Raw genomic sequence first — 26,874 nt, 5'->3', positions numbered from 1 at the left:
ACATGGCAAAACTCCTCTCCATAAAACATACAAAAATTAGCCGGGTGTGGTGGCACGTGCTTGTAATCCCAGCTACTTGAGAGGCTGAGGCATGAGAATCGCTTGAACCTGGGAGCCAGAGGTTGCTGTGAGCTGAGATTGCACCACTGTGCTCCAGCTTGGACCACAGGGCAAGACTCCATCTCAAAAATGAAAAAAAAAAAAAAAAGGAAACAAAAAGTAATCTTCCAGATTAACAGAGCTGCAAGAATTGCATTGCCAAATATTATGACTTATAATTTACAGAAATTGAGATGGTCAGATATTTGTGTAAGAATAGAGAGGTTAATGAAACAGAACATGAAATACAGACAAATATTCACATGTATATGGTCACTTGATTTTTGACAAAAGTATCACTGCAGTGTATAAAGGAGGTTCTTTTTCATAAATGGCATTGAATCAACTATATGCTCATATTGTAAAAATGACTCCTAGCTCACACCATATACTAAGTCTCTTCCAGATGAACTGTACTCTTTCCCGTTTCAGTTAATGGACACTATGTCCTTCCAATTGCTTAGACCAAAAATCTTGGAGTCATCCCAATCCCCTTTTTTCTCTTTTATTTCACACTGAATACATTGGCAAATTATTTCAGGTCTTCCTTATAGTGTATCCAGCATTAAATCAATTATCACCATTTTAAGACTATGCCTTGGTCCTAGGTATTATTTATTCTGTCTTGCCTAGATTATTACAACAACCTCTGTGTTAGTTGGGTTCCTCCAAAACCTGACTCTAAGAGGGTAATCCCAGGAAGCATGGTAGGATAGTGGGAGAGTGTAATAGGAAAAGCCGATGAAGCGTGCATGGATGAGTGAGTTAATGCTGTTTGACACTGAAGGCTAGTTCTACAGGGCACCCTCTAATAGACTATATAGAAAACACGTCAGAATTGTCTCACTGAGGAAAATTGGAGTCTTTAGGCACCAACTCTCTTCTGAACTTGGTAAGGGTCAATTCTAGGCATACGTCCCTGGCACTTTCGTGCTCACTGCTTTTCAGGCAGAGAAAAAGGAAGCAGTTAATATACGTGGGGATTGTCTACGTACAGGTGTCTCAGGGTGAACCAAGGCTATAGGAAGGGGTGACTACAACTTCTACTCTACTTCCCAGCTGGTCTTACTTCTGTCCTTTTAAATCTGGTCTTAACACAGTCAGAACCACAGAATCTATGGCATCTCATGCCACTTTTATGCTGAAAATCATCCAACATCTCCCCAAATCACTCCAAGTAAAAACTCTAAATACGATCCATAAGAACCTCCAAAATCTGATCTTTCATTACATTAAAAATATTTTATATATGACTGTTCTGTTTCAGATTTGCTCTAAGTTCCTTAGTCAGAAGTTACTCTTTTAGTGAGGCTCTCTACTCCAAAAATTTCAACACCCACTCTTGTTATTTTATATGCCTCTTCTCTGCTCAATTGTTCTTCCTTTGCTTTAAGTACCATTTATCCTAGTTTATACATTATTTTTGTAAAATTTGGTTTATTGCTCTTCTCTCCTGCTGGAACTATAACCTCCATAATCTGTTTTGGGTCTTTTTGTTGTTTTTCATTTTTTTATTGCTTCAGTACTGTATTCTCAGTGCTTATTAAGTTTGGCTGACACATAGTAGATACTTACTTGTCATTGAATTAATAATGTAATTTGTATATAATATGATTTTCTTTTGACAAAATCCAAGATAAGCTAATAATTAATAAAATATGCTTGTAAGAAGCAGTTATAAGGCATAATAAAAATATTAGGTCTAATAAAAATCTAATAATCTAATTGTTAAAAGATCTAGTAATACTTTGTCAAGAAATGTCTGAGTTTATGCTAAGAAAACAAATATTTACTGAGCTATAAAAGAAGGTTTTACGATATGGAGAAATATACCATATTTCATGGAAAATGAAACATGAAATATGTTTTTCTTTCTTTTTTATTATTATACTTTAAGTTCTAGGGTACATGTGCACAATGTGCAGATTTGTTTCATATGTATACATGTGCCATGTTGGTGTGCTGCACCCATTAACTCGTCATTTACATTCGGTATATCTCCTAATGCTATCTCTCCCCCCTCCCCCCACCCCACAACAGGCCCCAGTGTGTGATGTTCTCCTTCCTATGTCCAAGTGTTCTCATTGCTCAATTCCCACCTATGAGTGAGAACATGTGGTGTTTGGTTTTTTTGTCCCTGTGATAGTTTGCTGAGAATGATGGTTTCCAGCTTCATCCATGTCCCTACAAAGGACATGAACTCATCCTTTTTATGGCTGCATAGTATTCCATGGTGTGTGTGTGCCACATATTCTTAACCAGTCTATCACCAATGGACATGTACGTTGGTTCCAAGTCTTTGCTAATGTGAATAGTGCCGCAATAAACATACGTGTGCCTGTGTCTTTATAGCAGCATGGTTTATAATCCTTTGGGTATATACCCAGTAACGGGATGGCTGGGTCAAATGGTATTTCTAGTTCTAGATCCTTGAGGAATCGCCACACTGTCTTCCACAATGGTTGAACCAGTTTACAGTCCCACCAACAGTGTAAAAGTGTTCCTATTTCTCTATATCCTCTCCAGCACCTGTTGTTTCCTGACTTTTTAATGATCGCCATTCTAACTGGTGTGAGATGGTATCTCATTGCGGTTTTGATTTGCATTTCTCTGATGGCCAGTGATGATGAGCATTTTTTCATGTGTCTGTTAACTGCATAAATGTCTTCTTTTGAGAAGTGTCTGTTTATATCCTTCGCCCACTTGTTGTGGGGTTGTTTGTTTTTTTCTTGTAAATTTGTTTGAGTTCATTGTAGATTCTGGATATTAGCCCTTTGTCAGATGAGTAGATTGCAAAAATTTTCTCCCGTTCTGTAGGTTGCCTGTTCACTCTGATGGTAGTTTCTTTTGAGGTGCAGAAACTCTTTAGTTTAATTAGATCCCATTTGTCAATTTTGGCTTTTGTTGCCATTGCTTTTGGTGTTTTAGACATGAAACCCTTGCCCATGCCTGTGTCCTGAATGGTATTGCCTAGGTTTTCTTCTAGGGTTGTTATGGTTTTAGGTCTAACATTTAAGTCTTTAATCCATCTTGAATTAATTTTTGTATAAGGTGTAAGAAAGGGATCCAGTTTCAGCTTTCCACATATGGCAAGCCAGTTTCCCAGCACCATTTATTAAATAGGGAATCCTTTCCCCATTTCTTGTTTTTGTCAGGTTTGTCAAAGATCAGATGGTTGTAGACATATGTGGTATTATTTCTGAGGGCTCTGTTCTGTTCCATTGGTCTATATCTCTGTTTTGGTAACAGTACCATGCTGTTTTGGTTATTGTAGCCTTGTAGTATAGTTTGAAGTCAGGTAGCGTGATGCCTCCAGCTTTGTTCTTTTGGCTTAAGATTATCTTGGCAACGTGGGCCCTTTTTCGTTCCACATGAACTTTAAAGTAGCTTTTTCCAATTCCGTGAAGAAAGTCATTGGTAGCTTAATGGGGGTGGCATTAAATCTATAAATTACCTTGGGCAGTATGGCCATTTTCATTATATTGATTCTTCCTATCCATGAGCATGGAATGTTCTTCCATTTGTTTGTATCCTCTTTGATTTCGTTGAGCAGTGGTGTGCAGTTCTTCTTGAAGAGGTCCTTCACATCCCTTGTAAGTTGGATTCCTAGGTATTTTATTCTCTTTGAAGCAATTGTGAATGGGAGTTCACTCATGATTTGGCTCTCTGTTTGTCTGTTATTGGTGTATAAGAACGCTTGTAATTTTTGCACATTGATTTTGTATCCTAAAACTTTGCTGAAGTTGCTTATCAGCTTAAGGAGATTTTGGGCTGAGACAATGGGGTTTTCTAAATATACAATCATGTCATCTGCAAACAGGGACAATTTGGCTTCCTTTTTTCCTAATTGAATACCCTTTATTTCTTTCTCCTGCCTGATTGCCCTGGCCAGAACTTCCAACAGTATGTGGAATAGGAGTGGTGAGAGAGGGCATCCCTGTCTTGTGCCAGTTTTCAAAGGGAATGCTTCCAGTTTTTGCCCATTCAGTATGATATTGGCTGTGGGTTTGTCATAAATACCTCTTATTATTTTGAGATATGTCCCATCAATACCTAATTTATTGAGAGTTTTTAGCATGAAGGGCTTTTGGATTTTGTCAAAGGCCTTTCCTGCATCTATTGAGATAATCATGTGGTTTTTGCCTCTGGTTCTGTTTATATGCTGGATTATGTTTATTGATTTGCATATGTTGAATCAGCCTTGCATCCCAGGGATGAAGCCCACTTGATCATGGTGGATAAGCTTTTTGATGTGCTGCTTGGATTATCAAAAATAAAATTGAGGATTTTTGCATTGATGTTCATCAGGGATATTGGTCTAAAATTCTCTTTTTTTTGTTGTGTCTCTGCCAGGCTTTGGTATCAGGATGATGCTGACCTCATAAAATGACTTAGGGAGGATTCCCTCTTTTGCTATTGATTGGAATAGTTTCAGAAGGAATGGTACCAGCTCCTCCTTGTACCTCTGGTAGAATTCGGCTGTGACTCCATCTGGTCCTGGACTTTTTTTGGTTGGTAGGCTATTAATTATTGCCTCAATTTCAGAGCCTGTTATTGGTCTATTCAGGGATTCAACTTCCTCCTGGCTTAGTCTTGGGAGGGTGTATGTGTCCAGCAATTTATACATTTCTTCTAGATTTTCTAGTTGATTTGCATAGAGGTGTTTATAGTATTCTCTAATGGTAGTTTGTATTTCTGTGGGATCAGTGGTGATATCCCCTGTATCAGTTTTTATTGCGTCTATTTGATTCTTCTCTTTTTTCTTCTTTATTAGTCTTGCTAGCAGTCTATCAATTTTATTGATCTTTTCAAACAACCAGCTCCTGGATTCATTGATTTTTTGAAGGGTTTTTTGTTTCTCTATCTCCTTCAGTTCTGCTCTGATCTTGGTTATTTCTTGCCTTCTGCTAGCTTTTGAATGTGTTTGCTCTTGCTTCTCTAGTTCTTTCAATTGTGATGTTAGGGTGTCAATTTTAGATCTTTCCTGCTTTCTCTTGTGGGCATTTAGTGCTATAAATTTCCCTCTACACACTGCTTTGAATGTGTTCCAGAGATTCTGGTATGTTGTGTCTTTGTTCTCATTGGTTTCAAAGAATATCTTTATTTCTGCCTTCATTTCGTTATGTACCCAGTAATCATTCAGGAGCAGTTGTTCCGTTTCCATGTAGTTGAGCAGTTTTGAGTGAGTTTCTTAATCCTGAGTTCTAGTTTGATTGCACTGTGGTCTGAGAGACAGTTTGTTATAATTTCTGTTCTTTTGCATTTGCTGAGGAGTGCTTTACTTCCAGCTATGTGGTCTATTTTGGAATAAGTGCGATGTGGTGCTGAGAAGAATGTATATTCTGTTGATCTGGGGTGGAGAGTTCTGTAGATGTCTATTAGGTCTGCTTGGTGCAGAGCTGAGTTCAAGTCCTGGATATCCTTGTTAACTTTCTGTCTCATTGATCTGTCTAATGTTGACAGTAGGGTGTTAAAGTCTGCCATTATTATTGTGTGGGAGTCCAAGTCTCTTTGTAGATCTCTAAGGACTTGCTTTATGAATCTGGGTGCTCCTGTATTGGGTGCATATATATTTAGGATAGTTAGTTCTTCTTGTTGAATTGATCCCTTTACCATTGTGTAATGGCCTTCTTTGTCTCTTTTGATCTTTGTTGGTTTAAAGTCTATTTTATCAGAGACTAGGATTGCAAACCCTGCCTTTTTTTTGTTTTCCATTTGCTTGGTAGATCTTCCTCCATCCCTTTATTTCGAACCTATGTGTGTCTCTGCACATGAGATGGGTCTCCTGAATGCAGCACACTGATGGGTCTTGACTCTTTATCCAATTTGCTAGTCTGTGTCTTTTAATTGGAGCATTTAGCCCATTTACATTTAAGGTTAATATTGTTATGTGTGAATTTGACCCTGTCATTATGATGCTAGCTGGTTATTTTGCTCGTTAGTTGATGCAGTTTCTTCCTAGCATTGATGGTCTTTGCAATTGGGCATATTTTTGCAGTGGCTGGTACCAGTTGTTCCTTTCCATGTTTAGTGCTTCCTTCAGGAGCTCTTTTAGGGCAGGCCTGGTGGTGACAAAATCTCTCAGCATTTGCTTGTCTGTAAAGGATTTTATTTCTCCTTCACTTATGAAGCTTAGCTTGGCTGGATATGAAATTCTGGGTTGAAAATTCTTTCTTTTAAGAATGTTGAATTTTGGCCCCCACTTTCTTCTGGCTTGTAGAGTTTCTGCCAAGAGATTCGCTGTTAGTCTGATGGGCTTCCCTTTGTGGGTAACCCGACCTTTCTCTCTGGCTGCCCTTAACATTTTTTCCTTCATTTCAACTTCGGTGAATCTGACAATTATGTGTCTTGAAGTTGCTCTTCTCGAGGAGTATCTTTGTGGCATTCTCTGTAATTCCTGAATTTGAATGTTGGCCTGGCTTGCTAGGTTGGGGAAGTTCTCCTGGATAATATCCTGCAGAGTGTTTTCCAACTTGGTTCCATTCTCCCCGTCACTTTCAGGTACACCAATCAGACGTAGATTTGGTCTTTTCACATAGTTCCATATTTCTTGGAGGCTTTGTTCATTTCTTTTTACTCTTTTTTCTCTAAAATTCTCTTCTCGCTTCATTTCATTCATTTGATCTTCAATCACTGATACCCTTTCTTCCAGTTGATTGAATTGGCTACTGAAGCTTGTGCATTTGTCACGTAGTTCTTGTGCCATGGTTTTCAGCTCCATCGGGTCATTTAAGGATTTATCTACACTGGTTATTCTAGTTAGCCATTCATCTAATCTTTTTTCAAGGTTTTTAGCTTCTTTGCAATGGGTTCGAGCTTCCTTTAGCTCAGAGAAGTTTGATCATCTGAAGCCTTCTTCTCTCAACTCATCAAAGTCATTCTCCATCCAGCTTTGTTCCATTGCTGGCAAGGAACTGCGTTCCTTTGAAGGGGGATAGGTGCTCTGATTTTTAGAATTTTCAGCTTTTCTGCTCTGTTTTTTCCCCATCTTTGTGGTTTTATCTACCTTTGGTCTTTGATGATGGTGACGTACATATGGGTTTTTAGTGTGGATGTCCTTTCTGTTTGTTAGTTTTCCTTCTAACAGTCAGGACCGTCAGCTGCAGGTCTGTTGGAGTTTGCTGGAGGTCCACTCCAGATGCTGTTTGCCTGGGTATCAGCAGTGGAAGCTGCAGGACAGCAAATATTGCTGAACAGCAAATGTTGCTGCCTGATCGTTCCTCTGGAAGCTTTGTCTCAGAGGGGTACCCGGCCGTGTGAGGTGTTAGTCTGCCCCTACTGGGGGGTGCCTTCCAGATAGGCTACTTGGGGGTCAGGGGCCCACTTGAGGAGGCAGTCTGTCCATTCTCAGATCTCAAACTGCTAGCCACCATGAATATTATATAGTACTATAAATGCTTGACTGTACATAGTACGTGTAAAACCAAGTCTCTCAATAATCACCTTGCAAACATGCTTACAAGCAAGAACTAGAATACCTTGACTAACTATAACACATTAAACCCACCAACCAAGAGAAATCCTTCACCACAAGCATACCAACCAGTATGCTTGGAGAACCACTACTCTCTTCAAAGCTGTCAGACAGGGACATTTAAGTCTGCAGAGGTTTCTGCTGCCTTTTGTTCAGCTATGCCCTGCCCCCAGAGGTGGAGTCTACAGAAGCAGGCAGGCCTCTTTGAGCTGCGGTGGGCTCCACCCAGTTTGAGCTTCCAGGTCACTTTGTTTACCTACTCAAGCCTCAGCAATGGCGGACGCCCCTCCCCCAGCCTCGCTGCCACCTTGCAGTTTGATCTCAGACTGCTGTGCTAGCAATGACCGAGGCTCCATGGGCATGGGACCTTCCAAGCCATGTGTGGGATATAATCTCCTGGTGTGCCCTTTGCTAAGACCATTGGAAAAGCACAGTATTAGGCGGGGAGTGATCCGATTTTCCAGGTGCCGCCTGTCACAGCTTCCCTTGGCTAGGAAAGGGAATTCCCTGACCCATTGCACTTCCCAGGTGAAGCAATGCCTCACCTTGCTTTGGCTTATGCTCGGTGGGCTGCACCCCCTGTCCTGCACCCATTGACCGATAAGCCCCAGTGAGATGAACCTGGTACCTCAGTTGGAAATGCAGAAATTGCCCATCTTCTGCATCGCTCATGCTGGGACCTGTAGACTGGAGCTCTTCCTATTTGGCCATCTTGGAACTGCCCGAAACATGAAATATGTTAATTCTTCCCAAAGTTATTTATACATTTATTCAAGTCCAATAAAATTTCACAAGGTATAAATTTATGACATTAAAAATTTTGTAAACTTCATTTTGAAGAATAAAGAGACAAACTTAGTCAAGAATATTTGGGGACAAAATGTTTTAAGAAGTTTGAAAAAGAGTAGCTAGGGAAGAACTTATGTTATAAGGTATTAAAACTTTATATAAAATTTAATATGGTGCTAAAATCAGTAGACAGATTGATGTAACAAAATACATAGGCCTGGTGTTGACTGTAATATATAAGAACCTAATATATGATGAAAGAAACATCCTAAAGCAATGGGGAAAATATCTTTGAACCAGTATTTTCACTGTCTGAAATTCATTCTAAGAAGTTAGTAAAAGAGAAAGTAAAAAATTCCTGAACAAATAAATTAATCATAGCACTATTTAAAATAACAAAAGGTCAGAAAGAACTAACCCTTTTATAACAAAGCAGAGTGGTTAAATAAACTATAGCAGATCCATATTATGAAATATGCAGCAATTAAAATTATATCTTTATCAATTTTATTGATATGAGTAAATAGCTATTATAAAGTTTCAAGATACTATAGATCCAATATAATCATAAATGTACATCAGCTACATAATATGTATAAAATGACTGCAAAGATATAAACAAAAATCTTATAAATACATTTATATAAATGGAAAAAGTATGACATGTTTAAGTCTATTAAATAAAAATAACTATAAGGATGAATTACATAAGTTTATAAAATTATTAAGGGAATATATAGAAAAGTGAACACTGACTTTTCTACTAAGTCGTAGAATTAGGAAGGTCCTCCTCAAATCTTGAACATTGCTCACCTAGAAAAAAAATTCAGAGCTGCTTTAAGTTATGGGTATTGTAGATGCCACTGGAGATGGATTCTAGCCTTGAGAAAAGTCATTTTGGATAATTATACTGCTATATATTACCACAGTCACAAATAGTTCATAGCCACATTTCAAGTACAGATGATTCAAAAAGTTTTTAACGTAAATGGAACTTTAAAAGTTATTTTCTCCCTACTACCTTTATCTCTTTAAACACATCTGGTATCTATAGATAAGATACAAAAACAGATTCTTAATATAGTTTGGCTGGGTCCCCACCCAAATTTCATCTTGAATTGTAACTCCCACAATTCCCACATGTCTTGGGAGGATCCTGGTGGGAAGTGATTGAATTATGGGGGCAGGTCTTTCCCGTGCTGTTCTCGTGATAGTAGGTCTCACGAGATCTGATGGTTTAAAAAAAAAAAAAAAACGGGAGTTTGACTGCACAGGTTCTCTCTTTGCCTGCCACCATCCAAGATGTGACTTGCTCCTCCTTGCCTTCTGCCATGATTGTGAGGCCTCCCCAGCCACGTGGAACTCTGAGTCCAATGAAACCTCTTCCCTTTGTAAATTTCCCAGTCTTGGGTATGTCTTTATCAGCAGCATGAAAATGGACGAATACAATTCTATTGCCAAAATTATATTTTTATCTTTTAGAAAAATAAATGTAAATTTAGATATGCTCCTGGTTAGTAGATGCTATAAAAAATTATTTGATATATTTTTTAGCATTAATTTATATGCCCCTAATCTAAATAGGGCAAATTTCATCAAATCTTCTTCAAACCAAAAGATTACATAAATAGAAAAGATTTGCATTATAATTATAGAAAAGACAGAGTTTTAAAAAATTATCTTGAACTATTATACACAGCTAAAATTTTAACTTTACCTGAACACATGGCATCACAGAATACCCTATTTTTAAATTTTGTCCCATTAAATTTGCTTTGACAGGCAAAATCCAGCCATCTCATTAAGTTTTCAGTTTTTATTAGGACCCCAAGTGTGATTTTTAAATAAAATGGTTTTAATTTAAAAAAAAAACTGGAAAAGTGAAATTTGAACTGTACCTCTACCCTTAATCTCCATGTCAGAGAAATGATTCCACAATGTCTTTTACCTGTTAAAGAGCAATCGCCTAAAAATAAAAACATGCTTCCCCACTGCAGCCAAGAAAGCTTCTGTTCTAAGAAAAAGATGTATTTCCTTGTTTTGATGATGTTCATCTTTTGTGGCCTGTCACCGCTGAAAGAGAGCGTTCAATTCACCCCAAAACCACAAAATACCCCACTTCTCCCTCATCATTGTGGTTACCAGTTTATTTATCAGTTGTGGCAAATGGTCACCCTTTATACCATACTTAGCTAAATATTGTTTGTTTTAGGAACAAAGCACAGAGGACAAATACTTCAATGTGGTTTTTCATTTGGGGAGGGAGTGGGACTAACACTTGCATTCCAGCTGATTCTCAGCCTCTCAGCCCTGTGCTCTGGAGGCAGCTGAAGCTTCAAAGAGTCCTCCAGACTCTGAGGAGACACTTAGGCTCTAACTTGCACAGGGGAGGCAGAATTAGATTGGGTGCAATTAACCTGAGAAGTCTATAGATTCTACGCCCTAGGCAAGGAGAAAGATGGAAAGACTACAACAGCACCCTGGTTTAATTATCATATAAACAGATCATAAGGAAACAGTGTCTCTTCTTTTAAGGAGCCTCTGCAAGGGAGTTTTTTTGGTCAGGATTTAGGCTGATTCCAGTAAACTAAATATGGAATGAATGTTAATTCAAGAGAAATCAAAATTAAAAGAAACCACCTCTACCCAAGGCCACCCAATACGATAAAGAAAATCCCTTTCGAGCCTAAAATATTACTACTGGGGGTCCATGATAAAGGAAAGAGTGTACTCTATTTTATTTGATTAAAAAATTCATTAGTCATGACCCACTGAACTGATTTCTTGGTGCACTAATGGGTCATGATCCTCAGTTGGAAAAAACACCAGTCTTATGGGAGCCCATTTATGAGTTGGAAAAAATGTAGATTGGATGCTGTGAGTGGCCTAGATGCGTAATTCTTCAAGGTAGTGTGGCCTGAGAAAGAGGAAGTATAGGGTTTCAGCGGGGCCACCAAGGAGAAAAACCTACATTTTCTTCCCCAGCATTGGATTTCCTGGTGTCAGAATCTGAGGTACAATAGTGTGGGCTGTTTCAATAGTCTTGCCCATTTGTTTTTCTACAAATCTATCTGTCAAGTTTTGATAAGACTGTCAGTTCTGGCTTTCACTGTTACCAGTGGGACACTGGGCAAGAAGTGTGGTACGAATGGGGAAAAAACACTGTGGGGTATTGGGTAACAGCATAGGCTGTGGAGTCAGACAGGCTTTGAAGCAAATTTCATCTCTGCCATTTACTAGTTGGTTACCTTGCCAATTTACTTAACCTCTCTGATATGTTTTTTCAGCGGAATTTATTGTGACACCAAAGCATGTAGTATAATACTGGGTACAGGATGCTTAATAAACAGTAGATATGTGATGTGATTCTTTTTTTTTTTTTTTTTTTTTTGGGACGGAGTCTCGCTCTGTCACCCAGGCTGGAGTGCAGTGGCATGACCTCAGCTCACTGCAAACTCCACCTCCTGGGTTCACACCATTCTCCTGCCTCAGCCTCCCAAGTAGCTGGGACCACAAGCGCCCACGACCATGTCCGGCTAATTTTTTGTGTTTTTTAGTAGAGACAGGGTTTCACCGTATCAGCCAGGATGGTCTCGATCTCCTGACCTCGTGATCCGCCCGCCTCGGCCTCCCAAAGTGCTGGGATTATAGGCGTGAGCCACTGCACCCAGTCTGTGATGTGATTTTTAATCAAGGTTCTACTAGTAATAGCTGTGTGACCTTGTACCAATCACATAACATCTGTGAGCTGAGAGAAGCTATGAGCCTATCTTCCTCTTCTCTTTACAAATAATGCATCAATTAAACCATGGATCATTGGCCTAGAGAGAAGTAGAAAGTAATATCCTTCCTACTTCTCTCTAGGCCAGTGATCCATGGTTTAATTGATCCATTGTCTGTAAAGTGAGGGGCTTGAATGAGAGGTGTAATGTGCTCCCCAGCTTTAGATTTCATTAATTCCTCTAGGAATTTGGGAATACAGTGACCAGGTGATGGAAATGGATCTGCCAGCTAGATTTGCAGAAAAGGCCACTTTTGAGCTTTCTTCTATCATCCAGACACTTGCTTCTTTTAGAAACTGCCTTGTTTGTAAAATTCCTTCAGAACCCATTTCAGGAACAGAATAGAATTATAAAATCAAACTTTTAACTACATGTTTCAGCAGAAAAATAAGCAAGGTGCAATGACATGATGCAGTGTTGCCTAGATGCCTGATGTCATGAGAGGTTTTGCTATATATCACTGGTGAAGATCTGACTGTAAGTAAAGTTTTCCTGATCTGATTATTATGAGATCTTCTGCCTCTTTGATGGTATAAGGATTATACAAAGGTACCTTTTTTGCTTTTATATTTTAACCTCAATAATCTGTTGTTTCTCCATTAAAGAGAGAAAGGTAATCTTTACTATTAGAAAAATGATTCCTGTTCTCCTTTTATCCCAAGTGCCCTTCCTACTTCTCTCTAGGCCAATGATTCATTGTTTAATTTATTAAGTGACTCAAAATGACATCCCTCAGTTGACCCTGAGCTTTCAGTCTTCTCCTTTTCACTTTCTTCTGGCCTAAAATAAATGTACTCCTTCTTCCTATGCATTTACCTACTTTTGGTCAGAATTCATGCCCTTCTCTTGGTTGGGTTGTTTTTGCCTCATCCATGTCTATGGGATCTCTTTCATTCTCCCTCCTCTCCCTTCTCTGCACCTTCATGTTAGTGTAGGTATTTTACTATTTCTCACCCGCACAATTGAAAGCATCCTATTGGGTCAGCAAGCCTCCTTTTTCCCCTCATCTCAATATAGTCTTGCTAAAATTATTAGCCAAAACACTCTAAATAATATCACCGAGTAAGTCAAAACCTTGCTTTAAAATCATCAATGACTTAGTGCTTAAAGAAAAGGAAAAAGAAAAAATCCAAGCTGGGAATTCTCTATTCCTAGGAAACTCCTTATTGGTTTGCTGTTTAAAACTATCCTATCAGGCTTCTGCTCAGTCAGATATTGGGACTAGTACTAGCTAAACTTGTGCTAAGACATAAATGACTATTCACCTGGGTAAAATTATATGAAATCACCAGTTCAGATCTTTAACAGCACGTAGCACAGTGAACTTTGGCAGAGAAGGCAAAAATGAAGGGAGCCCATGATTGTCCCAAGGTACATAATCTTAAAAGCAGACAGAAAAACACACATCACCTACAGGAGAATGATAATAACAATGACTAATAGTGATGATAATAATAATAATAATAATGGCTTCTCATCAGAAATAATGGAAATAGAATAATGAATTACCTTTTTTTTAAATGAAAAAAAAAAAGACTGTGAACCTAACATTCTGTAACCAGTTAAAATATCCACCAAAAATGAAGTTGAAATAAAGAGATTATCAGACTAACCAGATCTGAGAGAATACATTGCCAGGAGACTTCAACTACAAGAAGTGTATAAAGAAGGTCTTCAGGTGAAGGATAATGATATATGAAAACTTGATTTTACACAAAGGAATAAAGAGTGCCAGATACGGTTAGTATACAGGCAAATCTAAAATTCTTTTTCATACTGTAATTTCTTCAAAAATTAATTGATTCTTTAAAGCAGAAATAACAAAATATCATGGAGTTTAAAATATACATAGCAAACAATAATACAAAAATGGGAAGGGAGAAAATGGAAGTATACTATTGTAAGATTCTTACCATATACATAAATTAGTATGATACTGGGGGTAGACTCTGATAGATTAAAAATTCATGTTGTAAATCGTAAAGCAACTGCTAATAAAATGAAAACAAATCTAACAGAAGACAAGAAATAACTAAGATCAGAGCAGAACTGAAGGAGACAGAGACCCAAAAAACCCTCCCAAAAATCAATGAATCCAGGAGCTGGTTTTTTGAAAAGCTCAACAAAATAGATAGACCATAAAAATCCTAGAAGAAAACCTGGGTAATACCATTCAGGACATGGGCATGGGCAAAGACTTCATGTCTAAAACACCAAAAGCATGGCAACAAAAGCCAGAATTGACAAATAGGATCTAATTAAACTACAGAGCTTCTGCACAGCAAAGGAAAATATCATCAGAGTGAATAGGCAACCTACAGAATGGGAGAAAATTTTTGCAATCTATCCATATGACAAAGGGCTAATATCCAGAATCTACAAGGAACTTAAACAAATTTACAAGAAAAAACAAACGACCCCATCAAAAAGTGGACAAAGGATATGAACAGACACTTCTCAAAATAAGACATTTATGCAGCCAACAGACATATGAAAAAATGCTCATCATCACTGGTCATTAGAGAAATGCAAATTAAAACCACAATGCGATACCATCTCATGCCAGTTAGCATGGCGATCATTAAAAAGTCAGGAAACAACAGATGCTGGAGAGAATGTGGAGAAACAGGAATGCTTTTACACTGCTGGTGGGAGTGTAAATTAGTTCAACTATTGTGGAAGACAGTGTGGCAGTTCCTCAAGGATCTAGAACTAGAAATACCATTTGACCCAGCAATCCCATTACTGGATATACACCCTAAGGATTATAAATCATTCTACTATAAAGACACATGCACATGTATGTTTACTGCAGCACTATTCACAATAGTAAAGACTTGGAACCAACCCAAATGTCCATCAATAATACATTGGATAAAGAAAATATGGCACATATACACCATGGAGTACTATGCAGCCACAAAAAAGGATGAGTTCATGTCCTTTGCAGGGACATGGATGAAGCTGGAAACCATCATTCTCTGCAAACTATCACAAGAACAGAAAACCAAACACCACATGTTCTCACTCATAAGTGGGAGTTGAACAATGAGAACACATGGACATAGTGAGGGGAACATCACACACTGGGGCCTGTAGGGGTGGGGAGCTAGGGGAGGGATAACATTAGGAGAAATACCTAACGTAGGTGACGGGTTGATGGGCAGCAAACCACCATGGCACGTGTATACCTATGTAACAAAACTGCACGTTCTGCACATGTACCCCAGAACTTTAAGTATAATAATAAAACAAACAAAAGAAAATGAAAACAAAAAAATATGATGATAAACCAGAAGCCAGTAGAGGAGATGAAATAAAATACTAACATGTACTCAATCCAAAAAAAAGGAAGAAAAAAAGGGGAAGAGACTAGAGAGAATCTGAAACAAATAAAAAATTACAAAAAATTACAAGGTAGCATATTTATAAACAATGTAGCAATTACTGCATTATATATAAATGAAATAAACTGCCCAATCAAAGATAAAGTTCACCAGATTAGATTAAAAACCAAGGCCCAACTATAAGTTGCTTAAAAGAGACATACATTAGATGTAAAGACAAGAATAGTTTAAAATTAAAGGGTGGTAAAATGTATGTCATGCAAACATGAATTTAAAAAGAAAGTTGTGCCTATTCCATGTTCATTGAAGCATCATTCACAATAGCCAAAATATAAAATTAACCTAAGTGTTCATTATTGGATGAATAGATAAAGAAAATGTGGTATATATGCACAATGGAATAACTATTCATCTTTTAAAAAGTAGGAAACCATTTGCAACAACATGAATGAACCTGGAGTATATTATATTAGGTGAAACAAGACAGGCAAAGAAAGAACGACAAATACCATATGATCTCACTTACATGTGGAGTATAAAAGTGTCAAACTCATAGAAACAGAGTTAAATGGTGGTTACCAGAGGCTGAGGCATGGTTCACTGGGGAGATGTCAGTCAGACACAAAATTTCGGTTAGACAGGAGGAATATGTTCAAGAGATCTATTGCACATTATGATGACTACAGTTAATATATTGTCGATTTGAAAGTTGCCTATTTAATAGAGTAGATTTTAAGTGTTCACACCAAGAAAAATGGCATGTGAGGTAATGTATATGTTAAATAGCTTAATTCAACTATTCCCCAATGTACACATATACCAAAACATTATGCTGCATACCATAAATATATACAATTTTTACTTGTCAATTAAGAAATAGTTAATAGAAATAAAAATTAAAAGATAAGAATAGGAAAAGTAGTTGTGTCCATATTAAGATCAAAGTAGACTTCAGAATGAAAGTATTGATCAAGGGAAACATTTCACAATTTTAAACAGGTCAGTTCATCAAGAGGAGACAGCAATCATAAATGGGTATTCACCTAAAAACAGAACTTCAAAATATATGAAGCAAAGAATGACAGAGCTGAAGGGAGAAGTAGACAAATCCACAATTGTCATTAAAGGTTTTCATACTCCCGTCTCAGTAAATGATTTTTTTTAAATGGCATAAATCAGTAAAGATATTGAAGATTTGAACAATACTGTCAACAAACTCAATCAAATTGACATTTGTAGAATTCTACATCCAGCAACAGTAGAATAAATATTATTTTTAAGTGCACATGAGACATTCACAGAGATAGAGCACTTGTGTAAGCTATAAAATATCTCAATAAATATTAAATAATTGAAACAGTTCTAAACACGCTTTGAACAAAACAATACTACTTTAGAAGTGAATAAGAAACATATATCTGGAAATCTTCAAAGATTTGGAAATTAAGCAACAAACTTCTATATCACCTATAGATCAAATAAGAAATCTCAAAGAAAACTAACAAAAATGTATTTAGACCTGACTGATAATACAGTATTTCAAAATGTGGGAATTGTAGACACAGCAGTGCTTTAGAGAAAAATTTATAACTCTAAATGTTCGTATTAGGAAAAAAGGTTTAAAATCAATAATATGTTTTTACCTTAAGAAGTTATAAAAAGAATGAAATGAAACTCAAATAAGCATAGGAAAGATATAGTAAAGACAAGAATAAATGTCAATGAAATAGCAAACAAACAAACAATAGAGAAAACCAAAGACACCAAAAGCCAATTTTTTGTAGTGATTAATAATATATAGGTAAAGTAATTAGATTGGCTAAGATAAACCGGGAAAAATCCCCAGAAATTTCTAAATTCTAGAATAATGAGACTTTATTACATATTCTATCAACATTAAAACAATAATGAGGAAATATTATAAACAGTTCTATGCCAATAAATCAGATAAATTGAAGGGTATGAATTCTAAAAAGTAGAAAAATACATGTAAAAGAGGAGGACATGTGTATCTTTTAGACCAGCAGAAAGTGAAAGGGAAAGAAAGACTGATAGCTCAGGACCAACTAAGGAGTGTCAGTTGAATGACTTCTCAATAAATTAAACAACGCATCACTGGCCTACAGGAAAGTGGAAAGGAACTTTCCCTTACAAAAGGAAAATAGAAATTATTTTTCCAAGAGTTAAGACTAAATTTCCTTCTTTAATAGAGAAGCAACTAATTATTGAGATACATTTTTTAAATGCCAAATACGGGTATTAGATTATTTTTTAAAAATACTAGAAAGTTTGTTATTATGTTCAAGTTCAAAAGTGGGTCAGACTGGTACTTTCATCCAGGTTAGACAAAATGTCATATTAGATGATTATATGGATTTCAGTTTGAGGGTGATATTTTTGGAAGGAAAAGGTATTTTTTAGTGGGCATTGGTTTTTTTCAATTCAGTCCCCTAAAGAGGCATATATGGGGTCTTTATGAAAATGAGTTCTGCAAGTATGTGTGTTGAGTGTTCAACAGAATGTTTTCTCAAGAACCACCTTCTATATCCAAAGAGTAGTCACCAAATTCATAAAATGTGAACATGAAGAAAACCTGCCACTATCTCTGTGCTGGAGGGATCTCTTCCACCCAGGGTCAAAAGTGAGCGGTTGCAGGTGTCTGCACGTTTCAGGGAAAGAAGAGTTAAACCCAGCATTCCCTGGTAGCAAAATGAACTCCCTCCCTTTGCTTCTCTCCTCTTCTCTTCTCCAGTCTTATTATCTCCATATCTCCCTGCTCTCAGACTCAATCCATTCTCTTCTCTTTCATATTCTAAACAGCTTTTTTTCCCTGTTGGTTTACTTTCGTTTAGAGTAAATAATCTTACCCACATATGCTTTGGAAGGAAAAAAACAAAAAGACAGATTACAATATTATGTTCATACTATTACATTTTATTTTTATTTGTAAAGATAGGGTCTCGCTGTGTTGCCAGGGTTGGTCTTAAACTCCTGGGCTCAAACAATCCTTCTGCCTCAGCCTCCCAAAGGCTGGGATTATAGGCGTGAGCCACCAGGCCTTTTCTTATTATTATATTTTTTATATATGCATAGAAAAATACCTAGAAAGATAGACTTAAGTTAGTCATGGCTTCCTATGGATATTAGGGTTATGAGCGAATATTCCTTTGTTTTTCTTTCTGTATTTTTACTTATCTATGTTCTCTATTTTTCTAAAATAAGTATAAATTTTTTTAAAAATTAAAAATCCAAAGCTTTAAAAATCAACTAAGAGATCACTAACATTGGGATAATCCATATATGTCTTTCTTTTTCTTTTTCTCTCTCTTTTTTACTTAGCTGAACTCTCATTTTTCTAGAATAAGCATACTTTTTTAATTTAAAAAATCAAAGGCTATAAAGAATGAACTAAGAAGACATCAAAGGAATTTTTCTATTTTGAATTCTAGCTGTTTCATGGAGAGTGAAAAGACAAATACCTGTAAATAATGTCTGAAATATAAATATATTATAAAAGAGTGAAGGACTTGATATAGCCTTAGAATATGAAATAGATAATTGAAGTCCCAATCTCTTTGACTGGCTCTAAAATCACATACATTTTATTGTCTTGCCACTGTGCTTAGCTGTTGGAGAGTTTTATACCAATAACGGCATGACTAATTTGATGAAGATCTTAGGAAGTAGGGAAACAAAAAATATCTATGTGGCTGACATATGGGAAATCATATGAAAAATATGAACTTCCTTTTCCCAAAAAAGTTGTCAATAGAGGACAGGTCAAATTTCTTTAGTTAGCTCACTCTTATTGATCATATAACATGTACCCGGGACTGTACTAGACACTTAATTTAATTCTTAGAACACTATGAGTGAGGTAAAACTATTGCTCCCATTTTTCAGAACAGAAAATTGAGGCAACAACATCAAGCAGCTAGTAAGTAAAAAACTGGGATCAAATCCTGGCAGTCTTTCTCCTAACTACTGTTCCACTGCTTAGGGAAAGTTTAGCCAGACTTTGGTCCTTATATGACAATAGATGAGATGGTGGTTGAACTACCATTGTGTGTTAGACAAAATTGATGAAAAATATAGAAAGAACCCATTTCATTTCAGAGAATATAGTCATAGGTGTGAAAGAAACTTTAAGATACTGGCAGTTCTTGCCTTCCAGCGGGTGAATACCTGTTTCTTACATGATCACCTGTTGTCTATTCAGTTCTAAAATACCTAATGATGCAGGATTCTCTGTGGAGTGCTGCAGAAGGCAGGCTCTAAGTTGACTCCTAATAGCCCTCACTTCCTAACATTTACACTCTTGTATAATCCCCTCTGCTTGAGTGTGGGCTGCACATGGCCACTGGCTTCTGACATATGGAAGAGGGCAAGAGGGATGGGATAGGATGTCACTTCCGAGATGAGGTCAGAAAGACTATGACTTCTATCTTTCCCATTCCCTCTCGCTCTCTTTCATTCTCTAGCTTACTCTGAGGGAGGTCTGAATGCCATGTTGTGAGCGGCCCTGCTGAAAGACCCATGTGGCAAGGATCTGAGATCATTGGCCAACAGGCTGCAGAGTCCTACCAACAGCCAGGCTAGTGTTCTTGGAAGTGGATCTTCTCCTACTCTCCTACTTGAGATGACTGCAGCCCCAGCTAACACTTCGATTGCAGCCTTGTTAAGATATCACGGGCCAGACACACCCAGCTAAGTTATGCCTGAGTTACTAGCCCACAGAAATAATAAGATAATAAATATTTGCTGTTTTAAGCTGCTAAGTTTTGGGTTAATTTGTTATACAACAGTGGATAACTAATACAAGTGCAGTCATTGATCTCATTGAACACACCGGTAATTCTTTGGAAAAATGTCTACTTTCTCACCAAACTAAAATCCATTAATTCCAGTAGTTAGGTGTTTGGCAATGCCTTTAAAACGATGCATAGAAGTACATGGCCAGGTCTTTAAAATTGCGTTGCTAGACTGAAGAAGAGCTGTCTGACTTACTGGGCTTCCCACGTTCCTGCCTTCAGTTCCTGGGTTAGTGTCACAGGTTGTGGATTTTCCACTCCATCTCCCAGTCATGTCTCTGGCACTTCCCCCGCTTGGCTCCTAGTAATCAACTTTGGCTGACCTCTAACTCTCCACCTCCTGGACCACAAAATAAACCCAATGCTCTGATCATAGCTCCTCTGCAACTATGTTTACTCCTTGGTTTGGGATCTGCCCAGACTCTCATTACGCCTGCCATAGCATTATCCCTTTGTCCTGTACCTACGGATGAAGCAAACCATTGATTTCTCCAACTATGCTAAGTAAGAGCAAGTCATATTGTAAGTAATTTAATAATATAGAATTTCTAGAGTTATAAAATAATGAAGCAATTTTATAAAAACTATCTTTTTAATAGGTTAAAAAATAAAGCAATGTCATCATTTCCACTAAATTTTGAACAATAGAAGGCAAGCACTACTCATTTCCAAAAAGAAAGCTTGCGCTTTTGAGGATGAAAAGGTTTGAGTTAATTGTAAACCATGTAATCATATGGTTATTTTTTAGCTTTAAACTAATAAAATAATGGTACCTTCTTAGCACAGTAGGCAGTGCGTCAGTCTCATAAACTAATACAACATTTTGCTCTACAATACATTTGAGGTGTTTTCTACATCAAGAATTTGCCTCACACTGACAAAATAATTGTGCAACATATATTCATTGAAAAGCTATAAAAGACAGGACACTGGGCTGGGCTTTATGAGAGCACAACAAAAATGAAATTAGAAAAGTTGGGGAGAAATATTTCTTAAAACTTTCCCTCCAATTCCCATCTCTCCCGTGAAATATGTTGGAAAAATATTTTTCTTCCTTGCTTATATGGCACCCGAACTTTCAATCTCTGAATACCAAAAATTAAAAATTTCTGGAAAAAAATCATTTTATATAACCTACTTTTGTTCTTCAAACTAAAAAAATCATTTTAGATTTGCTTTAAAACTACTAAAACTTATATTTTGTATATATTCCAACTTTCTTAAATGGTCAAGGATCTTAAAACATTTATTTCCTGCTTCTAGAATTTCAAAAAATCTTATCTTACTCTTAGACTTACTCAATATGCACATATATGAGAGCATTTAAAGCAAGTAATATCTGACAAATTAGTGATGTTTTAGAGAATCTCCAGTTCACTACCTTTTACTCCAAGAATGTCAAGTTCTTGAGAGAAGAAATTTTCATCTGTTTTGTTCACTGCTATATCTCCAAGGCCTGGGACAGTGAATGCACAACACATAGTAGGTGCTCAGTAAATTATGTGTTAATCGAAGGGATGACTGCACACTTTGGGAGAACGGGGTTGGGATTTTGCTAACATTTTTACTCTCACTATCCTGCCATCATGTGTAGATGAATGTGGAGTAGATACTCTTTCCTGCTGATATAATGATTCCAACTTTCAACTCCTGTAAAAGAATTATATTTTGCTTTAAATAGAAATAAATGTGAAAATATTCTCAAAGGCCTGAACTCAAAAGGAAGAAAAAAACCCTTTCCCAACCTGTTATTTACCTTAATCTTCTTTAGAGTGAGTCTTTGCGATCCTCAGTCCCTTAAGCACTTTCTAAAGATGAACTAGATCAGATTCAGGAAGATGAAAGGAAGTCAAAGCCTCAGATTAAAAAACTAGCTAACGCCCAAACAGTGGCGCTGGGCTGCAGTGTGTGCACGCAGGATAACAGCAAGTTACTCTTAAGAAGCTAAAAGACATTTGCTTATTGGGTCTTATTGTGGCTTTCTTTCCTCCTTTGTTCCTTCCCTCTCCTCCCCTACTTTTCTTTCATCCCCCCTTCTTTCCTCCCTCTTTTCAGTCTTTCATCCTGATCTCAGGGCTTTCTAAGAAAATTGGAACCTTTTGGGCAGGGCATTTCTTCCCATATGTTATATTCCACTGTAAGACACACACATAGAAATCAGCACTGGATTACTTTTCTCTGGAATTTACTTCTAGAAAAAAAGAATGATTTTTTTGTTAAATGGCTATGTCAGGATTTTTTTTCTCCAAAAACAACTTTCAATTTTTATCTTTAGATTGGTACACACTTAGGGCAAAAATCTATCCTTTCCTTTCTTCTATAACCATATCTACACTTCCTGAACAGTAAGAATTAGTTTTTATAATTTGGAAATACAAATTTACATATTTCTTCAACAGTTTACAAAGATCCCATTTTAATCCTCACAATAACCCTATACAATTATAACTCAATACAAGGAAAGAAAATATTATTACTACCCCATAGGGAAGTCCCCGCATTTCGCTCATAAATGAGCAAAAAACATCTTGAAAATCACATCTGATGTTTGTTGAAATTTCTGAGGCAGTTAGATGTGGGTATGAACCAGAGAGTGTGTTTTCTTTGAATTCTGTAGCTCTTCTACTCATTTCTTTATATTCTTTTTATTTCTTAACCATATGTTTTTGTACTGTATTAATGAAAAACTGTGGGATCCCTTGCTGGGGAGATTAGACTTGAGGGAACTTGTTCTGTGTTTAGGGAGGGAGAGGGAGTGCTTTCTGCCTCATCTTTCTATTGTGCCCATCACATTTCTTGGTGCCAATTCTGGGGAGGGTATGAATTGGTCATAATTGATTCTATTATAACAAGAACATGCTTTCTTTAGTACCAATACTATTTTTATTTGTTTAAATGTAGCAAGGTTTATGTTATTTGATCACGTTAAATTAAATGAAAATTATTATGCCTTGAGAAACAAATTTTAGCAAAATGTATAGAAGTTATTTCTAAATTCTTTAAATATAAAATGTTAATGAGAATCCACTCAGTGCTGAGACACAAGGCGAGTACTTAAATGAGGTTGAAAAACTTTCAGTTCTTTTTGGAGGGTTATGATTTTATTTAAATTCTTGTGATCCCTCAAGTAGCTCCTTCTGCTGTTCTTCCCTATTTTTCTCTGTACTTACCTCTCCTCTTCAGGGTAATTTGAGAAGGCGAGTAAAGGAAAAGAAACATTATTCTAATTCTCCACTAAAATTCCATCCACATTTCGCTCCCTACTAATCTCCCAAAGAGAACAGCGTTAGCTCAGTCCCTGTCTTCACCAAGACATCTCTATGATGCTATCTGACCTCTTGCTTTCCAGATGTCATTGGAAGTGAAACCATATGTGGTTTTCTAATGACTCAGATTCAGCCCCTCTTCCATGAGAAGTCAGCCTGAGCAGCATGGGGGCCCATATCCCTCATAAGAAAAGGAACATGAGATAAAACTCAGTCACTCCCCTGCTTTGCCCAAGAAGAAAGGGAGGGGAGTTGCGCCACATCTTGTGGGGTGGCAAAATATTTCTCCTCCAGTGTAAACATTGTGCATCCTCTTCCTCAGGGCCAGCAGCCTCCGTTGTTTGTTGTTGCTGTTGTTTGTGTTTAACATAGCCAGCTACAAGCTTCTACTGATGGCAAGAGCTTCCAGGGAGGCTGTGGAATTTTCAGTACTGCGAAGACACTGGCCTGTGAGATCCTGAGATCTGGTTTACAGTAAAGCCCCATATTCTTCTATTTATTCCTTTACTCTTTAGAAAGTTCATACCAAAGCAGCTAGCTCACTGCTTGGTTTTAAAAAAAAACTGTTTTAAACACCAGTCTCTCACATCTCCACAGTTTCCTTTGTGCTTTTAGCCCCTCGTTAGTCTCACCACCTGGTCAAATCATAGGCACTTCCTTCTATTCTTTCTCCTTGATGGACTGTTTCAAAGCCATCACCCCTTCGTCTTTGTGTTTTCCCACTGTTTTCATTTCTACTGCTTTTCAAAGTGACTTTATTTTTCGTAGAGATAGGGTGTTGCTATTTTGCCCAGGCTGGTCTCGAACTCTTGGCCTCAAGCAATCCTCCCACCTCAGTCTCCTAAAGTGCTAACATTACAGGGGCGAGCCACCACAACCTGCCAGGAGTGACTTTTTACTTTTTAGTTGATCATTTACAATGGTTTTTTAGGATCGTATTAATTACTCACCTTCCCTTTTTCTCTGCATAGCTCAACACTGATCAATGATGGTGGTCTTCAGCCCTTATTATGGTTCCATCAGCCTTTGACCGTTTTTTCCTTGGCTCTTCAATTACATATGGGACTCGAGGTCTAAACTGACCCTCATCTCATTTTCCCAAAGTCAAAGTTGCTGCAAGATCTTGCTAATAAAACATTGGCTAAGCAATGTGCTATCACGCAGTGTCATCTTTTTATTTAACACAACTTGGCTTTTCTAGCCATTTTGTTGTTTTATTGCTTCCATATTAGCTGTCTCTTTGAAAGAGAGCTTTCCTGACTTCCCCAAAGAAACAAAACAGTGTTCTAGGAAAAGCAGTGTGAAAACTCATATTCTAATTTCACTCCTCAATGATTCATTGAGTGTAGCACCATGTTAGAGGTATAAGGATGTTGCTGAATGATCTTCAGAGACTGGATTCTCTTGCTGAGGAAATTCTCTTGTGTCAAAGTAACCAAAGATACAATGATCTGTTTAGTTAATAAACTCATTTGTTCCCCCCACTCTTTCAAGACAACTCGTGAAAATATTGGGCAACATTTTCATCCCATAATATATAATATCCCACCACACCACCCAACACCACAAACCCGTCTCAACATCAGTATTCTTTTGAATCATGAAGAGTTCCACAAAGTAAACAGACAGGTTCCTATAACCCTTGTCTATTAGGTAGAATTTTTAAGACAAGGAGCCAACCAATATTCTTTCCCTCCACCCTCTTTCTTAGAGTGAGAACTGTTACTCTCTGGGCCACTTGGCCCATGTTGAATGATTCTCTGAGATAAGTTGACACTTTTCACAAGATCTCAAACCAGGAGTGCTTAGACGATAAACTGGAGTGGAAAGTATAATAGGAAGAGAGCTTTCACAGAAATTGGAGGCATTTCCATTGTTCGGAGGTGAAATACCCTGTTTTGTCTCTGGTTTAAATTTTTTACTGCCAAAGGTCACATGATGCAACAAGTCATGCAGGCAGTCTTCAAGTTGCCCAAGGGACAGAGCTTATTCTCTATGAAGTGATGTCCAGGCAAAATGCCCTTTAGAAGTTTGTGGTTTCCACAGCAAGAGGCTGAATTGTGTTTGCTGTCTGTAATTCCAGCTCATAAAAGCATGCAAAAAGATTATCCAAATCCTAGAGTTAAGGAACTATATTAAAGACAGATTTGCTTTGAACATCAGTGGCCAAAATGATGGAGAAGATGAGAGAAGACAGAGGTGGAGTAGAATAAAAATTTCTATCTACGTATTATGTGTCTTTAAGATTAAATCATTATTATGATTTCATTCTGCTTTTGTACTCAGCAGATAACTTTTGATCATGTCTGCAAAGAGACAAAACCTGAAACCTGAAAAATGGCAAATTAACTAAGAACCAGATATTCCTGTTACTGTTGAAATAATTCTGATATTGTCATTTTATGATATTTTCACTAGAGTTTCGAGGCGCTCTTTAATTGAAGGCAGTAAAAAATCTTTGGTTGTTAGGTAATACCTACTATAGTTCCAATTGGAAATATCCTTCGGCATAGTATTTTCACCTTTGAGAATTTGCCCTAAGTATAAGTATACTTACAATATTGAAATAACATATGTTCAAGGTTACTCATAAGTGAAAAAATACAAAATATATTCTGATATATCTATTTAAGGAAATAGCAGACAGCTGCAAAAAATGGCAAAATGCATCACTTATTCGTGTGAAAAGATTTCATATCGCTAAATGAAAAATGTCAAAGGAAAGGACAGTGAGTATAGTATAATATGTTCAAAATAAGTGAGGAAGGAAGGAAGGAAGGGAGAGAGGAAGGAAGGAAGGAAGGAAGGAAGGAATAAAGAGAGGAAAAGAAGGAAGGAGGCGAAAGAAAAAAGGAAATCAATCAAAGGAAGGAGGAAGGAATGAATGGAGAGAAAAAGGAAGAAGGGAAGGAAGGGGGAGAAAATGAAGGGATAAAAGAATAACATTTACTTGAATATTCAGAAAATATCTCTGGAGGACTTGTCTCTTGGGATAGCAACTGTCAGCTGGGGTCATGTACTTTGTACCTTTTAAATATTTTGAAATGTTTTGTACATTAAAACAATGTTAAGCCAAGTGAATAGATTGTTTTAATGTAAATGTGAGAAAGTTTCCCTACTTCCCTGTTTCCCATTAAGGATCTGGGAGTGGGCTGTGGCGTTTAATCTAATGCAGAATAAAGCACGAATATGAAAATGGCTATTTTTTCTTTCATCTTGATAATTAGACTGTCTTTTTTTTTTTTTTTTTTGACAAGGTCTCACTGTATTGCTCAGGCTGAATTCTCTCCCCTCAGCGTCCCCAGT

The 26,874-nt window shown here is 37.2% G+C and overlaps 1 long non-coding RNA gene across 1 annotated transcript in view; it reads left to right on the top strand.

The window, feature by feature from the left end:
• The window catches only part of LOC134730619 (uncharacterized), a 73,258-nt gene that overhangs the window by 40,891 nt on the left and 5,493 nt on the right, over nt 1–26,874 (top strand). The window lies entirely within an intron of this gene.

Source organism: Pan paniscus, chromosome 5, assembly GCF_029289425.2.
Source record: "Pan paniscus chromosome 5, NHGRI_mPanPan1-v2.0_pri, whole genome shotgun sequence".
NCBI lineage: Eukaryota > Metazoa > Chordata > Mammalia > Primates > Hominidae > Pan > Pan paniscus.
Note: the sequence above shows the minus strand (reverse complement) of the source record. Positions and strands in the feature narration are given on the sequence as shown.